The sequence below is a fragment of the Erythrolamprus reginae genome, chromosome 3 (assembly GCF_031021105.1).
Source record: "Erythrolamprus reginae isolate rEryReg1 chromosome 3, rEryReg1.hap1, whole genome shotgun sequence".
Lineage (NCBI taxonomy): Eukaryota > Metazoa > Chordata > Lepidosauria > Squamata > Dipsadidae > Erythrolamprus > Erythrolamprus reginae.
In genome coordinates, this window is record NC_091952.1 from 254,000,415 (window position 1) to 254,013,011 (window position 12,597).

Genomic DNA, 12,597 nt, shown 5'->3' on the forward strand with positions numbered 1-12,597 from the left:
TCTGTCAGAAATAATGCAGGGTCTCCTGCTTGGGTGGGGGTTGGACTGGATGACCTCAAGGTCCCTTCCAACTCTAAGAAAGTTTACATGAAGGAATATCCCTTATGTAACTGTTCTGTCGGGCTCTCTGGTAGACTCCTCCCAAAAATTCACAGGTACAAAATTCAGACACATACACGTTTGAAAATTTAAAACAATGTTCTTTATAATGAAAAGTCACTTAAACCAAGCCCTCTTTTGGTATAGCAGAGAGCACTCGTCTCCAAACAAACTGGTAATTTGTACAAGTCCCTTACCAGTTCTGTGATACTTAGCTTGCAGCTGTGAGGCAATTCACAGTCCTTCTTCTTTCACAAAGTGAAACACACTTTGCTCTGGTTTAGTTTCAACGCGGAGAAAAATCAGCACACAAAAGGTCAAAGTCAGTAAAGCAGTCACGAAACACAACGATCAGATAATCCTCCACAATGGCCAAACCCACAGGCTGCTCTTTATAGCAGCCTCACTAATGACCACAGCCCCATCCAACCACAGGTGGCCTCATTTTCTTTGATAATAATCTCTCAGTTGTTGTTGCCTATGCATCGCTCTCCGCATGCGTGCCTGTATCATCAATTCTTCTTCTGAATCCAAGGAGGAGCTAGATAATTGATCTCCTTCTGAGCTGTCTGCCACACTTTCCTCCTCCCTGTCACTCATGTCTTCTTGGTCAGAGGAGCCTTCATCAGCAGATTCTACCAGGGGCAAAACAGGCCTGCAGCATGTGGATGTCTCCCCCACATACACAGTCCTTGGGGCAGGAGCTGGGCCAGAGCTAACCACAACAGTAACAGGACTTTAGCTTTGGAAGATCTTGATACATCCATGGAAAACAGACATTGACAAATATTGGGTACACAATAGAACGTAATGTGAGGCTCTGGTATAAATTTGTTTCTTAGGATTTAGATTGCAAGCTTACGCATATTTTGCAAGGCTATGAGCACATCCGAGCTGTCAATCTAGCCCCAGTAACTTGCATTTTTTAAGGCGATTAAATCGGAACATTTCATTCCCAGAGAAAGTTGACGTGACATCAATCCAGAGAGTGAGTGTGCTACGTGTGCTGGATGGCAGAGGAAGAATGGAGAACAACCTACCTAATTTTGGATTTCGCGCACAATCTGGGATTTCCTTCAAATCTTTGAACATCAACAGTCTGTTCAAACGCCATCAAAATTCGCACAGATGGACATATTGCTGCTTGCTTGAGTCTGTCAAAGTTGGTTGTTTTCTAGCAATGTCTTGTACGTGTTAATATACAACAGGGTTTAGCCCCAAAATGCCAATAAACGAGAACGTTTGCTGTCTTAGCAAGCACATTTTTCTGCAATAGAGCTTCAGAATTTTTTAATGGATTGCTGTGTACAAGCATTGCTTGGTGAAGGCTACTTCAGCTTCAACCAAAACAACACAAGAGCACATAACAGATTCAAGCTTAACATTAACCGCTCCAAACTTGACTGTAAAAAATATGACTTTAGTAATCGAGTTGTCGAAGCATGGAACTCATTACCGGACTCTGTAGTATCTTCCCCTAACCCACAACATTTTATCCTCAGGCTATCCACAGTTGACCTCTCCAGATTCCTAAGAGGTCAGTAAGGGGCATGCATAAGTGCACTAGTGTGCCTCCCGTCCCCTGTTCTATTGTCTCTCCTATATCTCGTATTTCTTCTCTACTATATCCTATATATCTCATATATCATATCTACTATTCTTCTATTCTAATCTTCTTATACTACTCTCATAATATCCTTCTATTCTCTAATTGATATATTCTATTCCTAAATTTTCACTTCTATTCTTTCTCTAATATATTTTACTCGCGTATGACCTCTATAACCTTCATTGTGTATTGTTGTGTATTGGACAAAACAAATAAACAAGTAAACAAGTAAGCACGTAAGCACGTAAGCACGTAAGCACGTAAGCACGTAAGCACGTAAGCACGTAAGCACGTAAGCACGTAAGCACGTAAGCACGTAAGCACGCAAGCACGCAAGCACGCAAGCACGCAAGCACGTAAGCACGTAAGCACGTAAGCACGTAAGCACGTAAGCACGTAAGCACGTAAGCACGTAAGCACGTAAGCAAGTAAAATTACCTCTAATTATAGCAATAGCATTTAGACTTATATACTGCTTCACAGTGCTTTTACAACCCTCTCTAAGTGCTGTCCAGCTAATGTTCGGGCCTTCTGGGCCCACTGGGAGTTCAGATAATAAGCTGTTTCCAGCCTCCAGAGTGGGTAGGGAAGGTCTGTTTTTTGCTCTCTCCAGGCTCCAGGAGTCGGGGGGGGGGGGCTAGAAATGGCCCTGTTAAATCTGTATATAACCAATGTAAAATCCTGTAAAAGAAAAGACCTTGTAAATACTGTTTAAACTATGAATAAACCTTGGCCGCGTCTGATTGGCTAAGACGCACGGCCGTTTCTTTTAGGCGCGAGCCTTAAACGTATAAAAAGGGCTGTTCTGACACTGACAGCTCAGATGCGTTCCTTGCTGAAGTCACTTCGAGAGAGCTGAATAAACGGAACCATCTTGTACTCCTTGTCTGAGTCTCATTCATTTCACTGGCGACGAGAGAACGAAGAATCCACGAGTCAAGCATGAATCACCTCCAGATCGGCCGGGCTCCCGACTACTTCGACCCTGAGAAGTCGTCTTGGGACGCCTACATGGCGAAATTTGAAATCTTCCTAGAAGCGGCAGGAATGGGAGAAGCTGAAGACGACAGGAAGCGGGCGATCTTCTTGAACTATTGCGGGACTGAGATTTTTGACCTCGTCCAAATGCTCACCGACCCGCTTCCAGCTAAATCCGTTCCGTGGGACGACCTCCAAGCAAGACTTGCAAACCACTTCAAACCAACGAAGCCTGCCGTAGTCTACAGACATCAATTTTCCAGGATGACCCAGCGTGAGTCTGAGACAATCAATCAATTCGCCACGAGACTTCGCACGGTACTGTCAAAGTGCAAATTTGACAGCCCAGAAGCTCGCCTCACAGACGCTCTGATCTTTGGGATGAAGAATGCGACGGTCCGAAACAAAATCCTGACAGAGGACGACCCAACACTTCAGTCAGTCATCAAGCTGGCTCAAACAGCCGAAGTAGCTGACGCGGCCGCCAAAGAACTCAAGGAACACGAAAAGAAGGAGACCGTCTCCAAAATCTCCGTTGCTGTTTCCCGCGCCGAAACCACAGATGACCTCAGCCCAGCTGCCACGGACGACGACACCTGTCTCCTGCTGCCATCCGAGCAAGCCAGACAACCCAGATACCAACGTCCCTCCAACCCATGCCCCGGTTGCCGAGGAAATCACCCACGACAGCGTTGCCCCTTCAGGGACGCCATTTGCCGCCGCTGCAATCGACGCGGGCACATCGCCGAGGCTTGCAGAGCGCCCCTTCCAGAGGAGTCCTTCTCTACACCCCGCCAACAACGTTTCAACAACCAGGCACAACAACCGCGAGACAACAAATTTTCCAGAGGCTTCAATCGCAGAAACGACCCTACCGCTAACCGTGACTACGCACGAGGTAAAGCACAAACTTACGTAAATTGCGCAACTGCTAAAGGAGGGAACAAGATTATCATCTCGCTACTTTTAAATAACAAACCCTGTAACTTAGAATTAGACACAGGCTCTAAGCATTCTATTATGCCTTGGGACAAATTCAAAATGTATATGCCAAATTTTCTTAAAACTGACTTTGTTAACTCAACTTTAATAATAAGGGATTTTCAAGGTAATATTATACCTGTTTTGGGGAAAGTAGATGTGCCTGTAAAATTTAAAAATTGTGAATATTTTCTTCCTCTGATTGTGGTTGAGGGAGCCAAACACTCCCTCCTGGGGTTAACATGGATGTCTCCTTTGGGTATTGAAATACTGGGTCTTTGTCATGTAAATGCTGAACCTGATATTCCTAACTTTATCCAAGAATTTCCTGAGGTTTTCAGCCCTACTTTGGGCACCTATAATGGGGCCCCTATCTCCTTCTCTCTAGATCCCAAGGTACCCCCAGTCAGACTTAAGCCTCGCAGGGTACCCCTACCACTATTGCCTAAACTAGACATCCAATTGGACAAATTGATTGCCCAGGGCATCTTAGTCCCTGTAGAACAAGCGCCATGGGAAACCCCCATAGTCACCCCAGTTAAACCTGATGGCTCCTTAAGGGTCTGTGCAGACTACAAAGCCACTATCAATAAAGCCCTTCAACACCATCCATACCCGATCCCAGTAGTCCAACAATTGCTGCATTCCTTGGGGGAAGGGAGAGTATTTTCAAAAATCGACCTGGCGCAAGCGTACCAACAGCTTCCGGTCGATGAGGCCACATCCCTGGCCCAGACCATAGTGACCCATAGGGGTGCTTTCAGGTGCACCCGCCTGCAATTCGGGGTCAGCACCGCCCCAGGTATTTTCCAAAGTTTCATGGAACGATTATTGGCAGGTATAAAAGGAACCTCCCCATATTTTGACGATATATTTATATCAGGAAAAAACCAAGCAGAATTAAACTTGCGCATCAGAGAAGTGTTGGCTAGACTGCAAGCTAAGGGGTTAAAAGTAAAACCAGACAAATGTGTGTGGGGAGCCAATAGCATAGAATTTCTGGGCTATAGAATAGACAGTGAGGGAATACACCCCACAGCAGATAAATTAGAGGCCATAACCAAAGCACCCGAGCCAAATAATAAGACAGAACTCCAAGCATTTCTGGGCCTCCTTAATTTTTATTCTGTCTTCCTGAAACAGAAGGCAACGGCAGCAGAACCGCTACACCGACTGCTGCAGAAGGGAGTTCCCTGGACCTGGGGCACAATGGAGCGCGAAGCTTTTCATAAAATAAAACAGTTATTGACCTCTAAAAGCGTAGTGGTTCAATATAGCTCAACTTTGCCAATAAGGCTCACGTGCGATGCTTCGGCGTATGGGGTTGGCGGGGTATTAGCTCACATAATGCCAAACAATACAGAGGCCCCCATCGCCTTCTTTTCTAAAACATTGTCCATGGCAGAAAGAAATTACAGCCAATTAGACAAAGAGGCATTGGCCCTAGTCTCTAGTGTTAAGAAATTCCATTACTATCTCTGTGGGAGGAGTTTTGAACTAATAACAGATCACAAACCCCTGCTTGGTCTTCTAGCTGCCAATAAACCAACTCCTCCCTTCATGTCCCCTAGATTAATAAGATGGGCTCTATTCCTGTCAGGATACCAATACCATCTAACACATAAGGGGGGAAAATCAATAAACCATGCTGACGGTTTAAGTAGATGCCCCATGCCCGAGCTAGTCTCAGATCCAACCCCCACAGAGGATGTTTTACTAATTGACCTTGAGGAAAACTGCCTGACCACTGCCAAAGAGGTGGCTGAGCACACTAAGAAGGATTCACTATTGTTAAAAGTAATCAATTGTATTCAAAAAGGATGGTTGGGAGACTCTGAGGAAATTGGGCTGTCAGAATTTAAATCTAAAAGGTTGGAATTATCCTACTTGAAGGGATGCGTGTTATGGGGTGACAGGGTGGTCATTCCCAATACCTTAAAACAGAAGGTACTAAGTATGTTGCATGCAGGCCACCCAGGCATTGTCAGAATGAAGGGTTTGGCCAGGGGTTACTTGTGGTGGCCAGGTTTAGATAGGGACATTGAGCAATGGGTAGCAAACTGTGACCCTTGCCAGGAGTCACGACCCAATCCCCCGAAAACAACACCTCTGGAATGGGAAAGACCCACTGGGCCATGGTCCCGCATTCATATTGACTTCGCAGGGCCTATTGGAACTCAAAACTTTTTAATTGTGGTAGACGCGTTCTCCAGATGGGTGGAAATCATTGCTATGCAAAACATTACTACCTGTGCCACCATTAAGGCACTATACCATTTGTTTGCCACACATGGGTGCCCAGACATCCTAGTTTCAGATAACGGGCCACAATTGACTGCCAGACAATTTGAGTGTTTTTTAAGCAACTTAGGGGTCAGACACGCACTCACATCCCCTTACTCGCCATGGGTTAATGGCCTTGCAGAACGTTATGTACGTGTGGCCAAAGAAGCCTTGCGCAGGGCAGGCCCAGGGGAAATACAACACAAATTAGATCAATTTTTACTAATGCAGCATATCACCCCAAATTCCATCACAAACAAAAGCCCAGCAGAGATTTTAATGGGTCGAAAAATAAGGTCCCCCCTGGACAGGTTGCACCCTCGTTATTGTACTCAAAATGTAAATAATGAAACATGTATAGCACCTGAAAGAAATATGTACCTGGGCAACTTGTTTTTGCTAGAAATTTTGATGGGGGGTTGAGTTGGCTGAAAGGAAAGATAATGCAACAAACAGCCCCAAAATCTTATGTGGTACAATTGGAAGATGGCCGCACATGGAGGCGGCACATCGATCATTTGAGGGGGCGCATAACACCAAATGAAGAGCTGGCCGCTAACGGAAATTCTTCCCCCCAAGCAGACATTAATTCGCAACTCGAACTTTTGGAATTACAAAAGGACTTACCACGGCCAGATGCATCCTCCAGCGACGCCGAGCCTTCCTCCTCTTCTGGGCACGGTGCGCCATCAGCATACTTGTCTCCGCAGGCCAGAGCCCCAACTTGGGCCCAGCCGCGGACAGGAGACAACGACGAGCCAATCTCCACCATAGACATACCAGCCGGTAATGATCTGCGCAGGTCTGAGCGCACGTCACGCCGGCCCAATCGATTGGAGGACTACGTCACTTGGCTCACTGATTGACAGTTTGACTCAACTAATGAGGGAGGGGTGTTAAATCTGTATATAACCAATGTAAAATCCTGTAAAAGAAAAGACCTTGTAAATACTGTTTAAACTATGAATAAACCTTGGCCGCGTCTGATTGGCTAAGACGCACGGCCGTTTCTTTTAGGCGCGAGCCTTAAACGTATAAAAAGGGCTGTTCTGACACTGACAGCTCAGATGCGTTCCTTGCTGAAGTCACTTCGAGAGAGCTGAATAAACGGAACCATCTTGTACTCCTTGTCTGAGTCTCATTCATTTCAGGCCCGTTTGCCTAGAAAGGCTCGGGAACTCGAGGAGAACGAAAAACAGATATGTCATTGCATGCCAGATTCCAGGTAACATCCAAACCACATTTGGAATACTGTGTTCAGTTCTTAAGACCTCATCTACAAAAAATATATTGATAAAATTGAACGGGTCCAAAGATGGGCTACAAAAATGGTGGAAGGTCTTAAGCATAAAACGTATCAGGAAAGACTTCATGAACTCAATCTGTATAGTCTGGAGGACAGAAGGAAAAGGGGGGACATGATCAAAACATTTAAATATATTAAAGGGTTAAATAAGGTCCAAGAGGGAAGTGTTTTTAATAGGAAAGTGAACACAAGAACAAGGGGACACAATCTGAAGTTCGTTGGGGGAAAGATCAAAAGCAACATGAGAAAATATTATTTTACTGAAAGAGTAGTAGATCCTTGGTACAAACTTCCAGCAGACGTGGTTGGTAAATCCACAGTAACTGAATTTAAACTTGCCTGGGATAAACATATATCCATCCTAATATCAAATACAGGAAATAGTATAAGGGCAGACTAGATGGACCATGAGGTCTTTTTCTGCCGTCAGACTTCTATGTTTCTATGTTTCTATGTGTAGTTAATTTTATTTAACTTAGCAAAGAAGAGGAATAAATGTACATATTGCAAGTATTATTAGCATTTTCTTTTTCTCTGAATGTTTAACGTATCAAAGAAATATCATTAATTACTATTTTAAGCATTGATTCTGTGTTTTTTATTTTATTTTATTTATTTATTTTGTCCAATACAAAATGAGGGTTTTAGTGGGTATATATCTATATACACATAGTAAAATACATGATGAAGGTTATAGAGGAGATACTCATAATAAAATATATCTAAGAAATAATAGAAAAGAAGATATAGTAATAGAACATATCAATGAAAGAATAGAAGAAGAGATATAGGAATAGAAGAAAGGTATAGGAGATATAGGAGAGCAATAGGACAGGGGACGGAAGGCACTATAGTGCACTTGTACTCGCCCCTTACTGACCTCTTAGGAATCTGGATAGGTCAACTGTGGATAATTTAAGGGTAAAGTGTTGGGGGTTTGGGGATGACACCACTGAATCAGGTAATGAGTTCCATGCTTCGACAACTTGGTTACTGAAGTCATATTTTTTACAGTCAAGTTTGGAGCGGTTAATATTAAGTTTAAATCTGTTGTGTGCTCTTGTGTTGTTGTGGTTGAAACTGAAATAGTCGCCGACAGGCAGGGCGTTGCAGCATCTTGTGGGCAAAACTTAGATCTTGTTTTATTGCTCACGTTGTTTTATTGTATGTTGGAAGAAAAATAAAGAAAAATTGTATACCCCCTCCCCCCAAAAAGGTTGTAAAAATGAGGCAAAATTCCCTTAACCAGCCTCTCGCTCAGCAAGAGACCTGTGGGGCTCAATTCTGGTTGTCGGTTGAGGACTAACCCGTGACATCAGCAAGAGCCCACACTGTTTTCGAAGCTCAGCTTTGATTTCTGGCTGTTTTTGCTGCTGGGTTCATAATTTCACAGGTTATTTCATTTCTAGCGATTCCGTTCTCAGCTTTGATGGAGCTCACCCAGCGAGGGAAAAAATATCTTAGATTTCCCTTCCCATGTTAGGCATTTCCAACTGTTTCTGGACGGCTGCTGCATCTTTTAATACTCCTAAATATTTCATCTCCTTCATACTGTTTTATTTATTATTGATACGTTATAATCGTTGACATCTCCCGCCGGCCATCATAAGGAAATTATTTCTCCCTCTAGAAAATGAATTGCTTAGATCTATGGATTTTTTGCCTCCCTCTCTCTCGTCTCTGGGGAGCTGGGATACAAATAAAAATTGGCTTTTCAGAGCCGTCACAGATCGCCGCCTGATAAATCGTTTTTCTGGGTTCCTGCTGCGTTTGCCCCAAATCTACACAAATTCGATGATACACATAGATCATTAAACAGTCTGGTTTTTACCTATCGGATCAGGGCATAAGGGCAGGTCTCTTCTGGATGTAAACATTATCCTAACACTGGGACATTGCAAAAAATAAATTTATTTTTTTATATTTTATTGAGGGCTTCAGGGAACTTGCTGAAAAGCCCAAAAGGCTTCTAGAGTTGTTAACCTGATCCTACGCAGCTTCTGCTCCGGCAATCTCACACTACTCACCAGAGCCTACAAAACTTTTGCCAGACCCATCCTTGAATACAGTTCATCTGTCTGGAACCCATACCACATCTCGGACATCAACACCCTAGAAAATGTCCAAAGGTACTTCACCAGAAGAGCCCTTCATTCCTCCACTCGAAACAGAATGCCCTATGAAAGCAGACTATCAATCCTAGGTCTAGAAAGCTTAGAACTACGATGCCTAAAACACGATCTAAGTATTGCCCACAAAATCATATGTTGCAATGTCCTGCCTGTCAATGACTACTTCAGCTTCAACCGCAACAACACAAGAGCACGCAACAAATTCAAACTTAATATTAATCACTCCAAGCTTGACTGTAAAAAATATGACGTTAGCAATCGAGTTGTCGAAGCGTGGAACTCAGTAGTGTCAACCCCTAACCCCCAACATTTCTCCCTTAGACTATCAACGATTGACCTCTCCAGGTAACTAAGAGGTCAGTAGGGGGCGTACATAAGTGCACTAGTGTACCTTTCGTCCCCTGTCCAATTGTCTCTCCTTATTTCATATATCATATATCTTTTCTTCCTTTCATATATCTTCTCCTCTTACTTTTATATCTTTTCTTTATATATAATACTTCATGTCTATCCTCTTCAATATGTATTGTGTATTGGACAAAATAAATAAAATAAAATAAAATAAACTTCCCTGAACCCTCCAGAGTGCAAAAAAACAGCAGAATAGACAAACTGGATGTGCACTGGGCATTGTTTTTTAACTCCAGGGCTTCTGAGAAGCTTCTCTGAAGCATCCGGAGGGTGAAACGACTTTCCCCAACGCCGGCCAATCAGCTGGCCAGCGCGAGCATTCCCACTGGAGCTGACATAGGGCAACATCTCACTAGCCCTCTGGTATGGCTCCATGTGCCACATGTGCCATAGTTTTGTCATCATGGCTTTACACCATTTCGGACAAATGGCCATCCAATCTCCCCTTGAAAGTCTCAAGCGTTTGGAGCGGTAGTGGGTTTCATTTATCGTCCCTACTGGTTCAGAGTTGTTAATTAATTAATTTATTTATTTATTAGATTTGTATGCCGCCCCTCTCCGGAGACTTGGGGTAGCTAACAGCAACAATAAAGCAGTGTACAATAGTAGTCTGATGTTAGAAACAATTAAAAACCTATTAATATAAAAAACCAAACATACATACATACATACATACATACATACATACATACATACATACATACATACCATGCATAGAATTGTAAAGGCCTAGGGGGAAGAGGGTCTCAATTCCCCCATGCCTGATGGCAGAGGTGGGTTTTAAGCAGCTTACGAAAAGCAAGGAGGGTGGGGGCAATTCTAATCTTTGGGGGGAGTTGGTTCCAGAGGGCTGGGGCCGCCACAGAGAAGGCTCTTCCCCCTGGTCCCGCCCAGCAACATTGTTTAGTTGACGGGACCCGGAGAAGATCCACTCTGTGGGACCTAACTGGCCGCTGGGATTCGTGCAGCAGAAGGCGGTCCCGGAGATATTCTGGTCCGGTGCCATGAAGGGCTTTATAGGTCATAACCAACACTTTGAATTGTGATCGGAAACTGATCGGCAACCAATGCAGACTGCTCGTGCAGTGCTTCTGCACATGCCCAGATCATCCCTGATGATGTCTGGATGGGTGGGCGGAGCCTCCCCTCGCTGCCGCTACCAGTTTGCCCAAACCAGAGCGAAAGGGTTAGCAACCCACCACTGACGTGGGGGAGGAGATGAAGGAAAATGTGCCCTCCTAAAGATATTTAGAGAATGGTTAGCCAGATAATAGGACCTTCGTAAGACAGCTCTAAGGCTTGGTCGCTAAAGGTGTGACATTTATGTTTCTGGCAAACATTGGATGATGCATGGGGTCCTTTGTGGTCTCTGGGCTTGGTTGTTTTCCTGCAGATGTTTCATGGCCAAACAAAGTAAAATAATCAGTGACGGGAAGTCCTAGTAGTGATGATGTTATTTAGCTGGGCCATCAAATGCCTGCAAGAGAGCAACCAAGCTCAGAGAGGACCAATGACCCACAGTCCTCCTCTTACTCCTCTTATTTCTCTTCTTATTCTTCCATCTTCTCCTCTTCCTCCTCTTCTTCCTCCTCCACCTCTTCTTCCTCCTCCTCTTCCTCCTCCTCCTCTTCCTCATCCTCTTCCTCTCCTCTTCCTTCTCCTCCTTCTCTTACTCTTCCACCTCCTCCTCTTCTTCCTCCTCCTCCTCTTCCTCCTCCTCCTTCTCTTCCTCCTCTTCCTCCTCCACTTCCTCCTCTTCCTCCTCCACTTCTTTCTCCACCTCTTCCTCCTCTTCTACATCTTCCTCTTCCTCCTCTTCCTCCTCCTCCTTCTCTTCCTCTTCCACCTCCTCTTCCTTCTTCTCTTCCTCACTTTCCTTTTGGAAGACTCGGAAGAATTGGAAAGCAATGCCAGATGAGCAAGGAGGGGTCAATCAATCAATCAATCAATCAATCAATCAATCAATTCCATTATCTACTTCTTGCATTTCTTTCATCAAGAGTTGCTGTCACTCCATTACAATAGACTGTTCTGTTGAAATGCTGGAGATTGTCAGATTGTCTCCCGCCTCCTTCAGTCACTGAATTGCATGAAATTTGTACGGTTCGAGGGCTAGGAAGAGGAGCAAGTCAGTTTCCTTCACTTTACAATACGGACTTGTTGAGTCCTGGCACTGAAGAGGCTTGAGACAGGTTAAGACAAACAGCTCTTTATTGGAACCATCAGGCTGACAGCTTCCCCTTTCATAGGGAGCTCAGCTGATCAACCGTCTCTATTTTCCCTCTTGAATAGTGGACCTTGGAATAAACTGTGCAGTCTCAATAGTGAACAGTACTTATCCAAGGTGGCCCCCCAAACCAATTTCTTGATTGAAAATCAGTTAGCATAGAGCGATATTCACCTTTCTTTGCAAATTGCTATTATTATTATTATTATTATTATTATTATTATTATTATTATTATTATTATTAGTAATAGTAGTATTAGTATTAGTATTATTTATTAGATTTGTATGCCGCCCCTCTCCGTAGACTCGGGGCGGCTCACAACAATAACAATGTAAGAACAAATCTAATAATTTAAAAAACAGTAAAAAACCCATTATTAAAAGCAAACATACACACAAACATACCATGTATAAACTGTATAGGCCTGGGGGAGATGTCTCAGTTTCCCCATACCTGACGGCAGAGATGGGTCTTAAGAACTTTATGAAAGGCAAGGAGGGTGGGGGCAGTTTTAATCTCCGGGGGGAGCTGGTTCCAGAGGGTCAGGGCCACCACAGGGAAGGCTCTTCT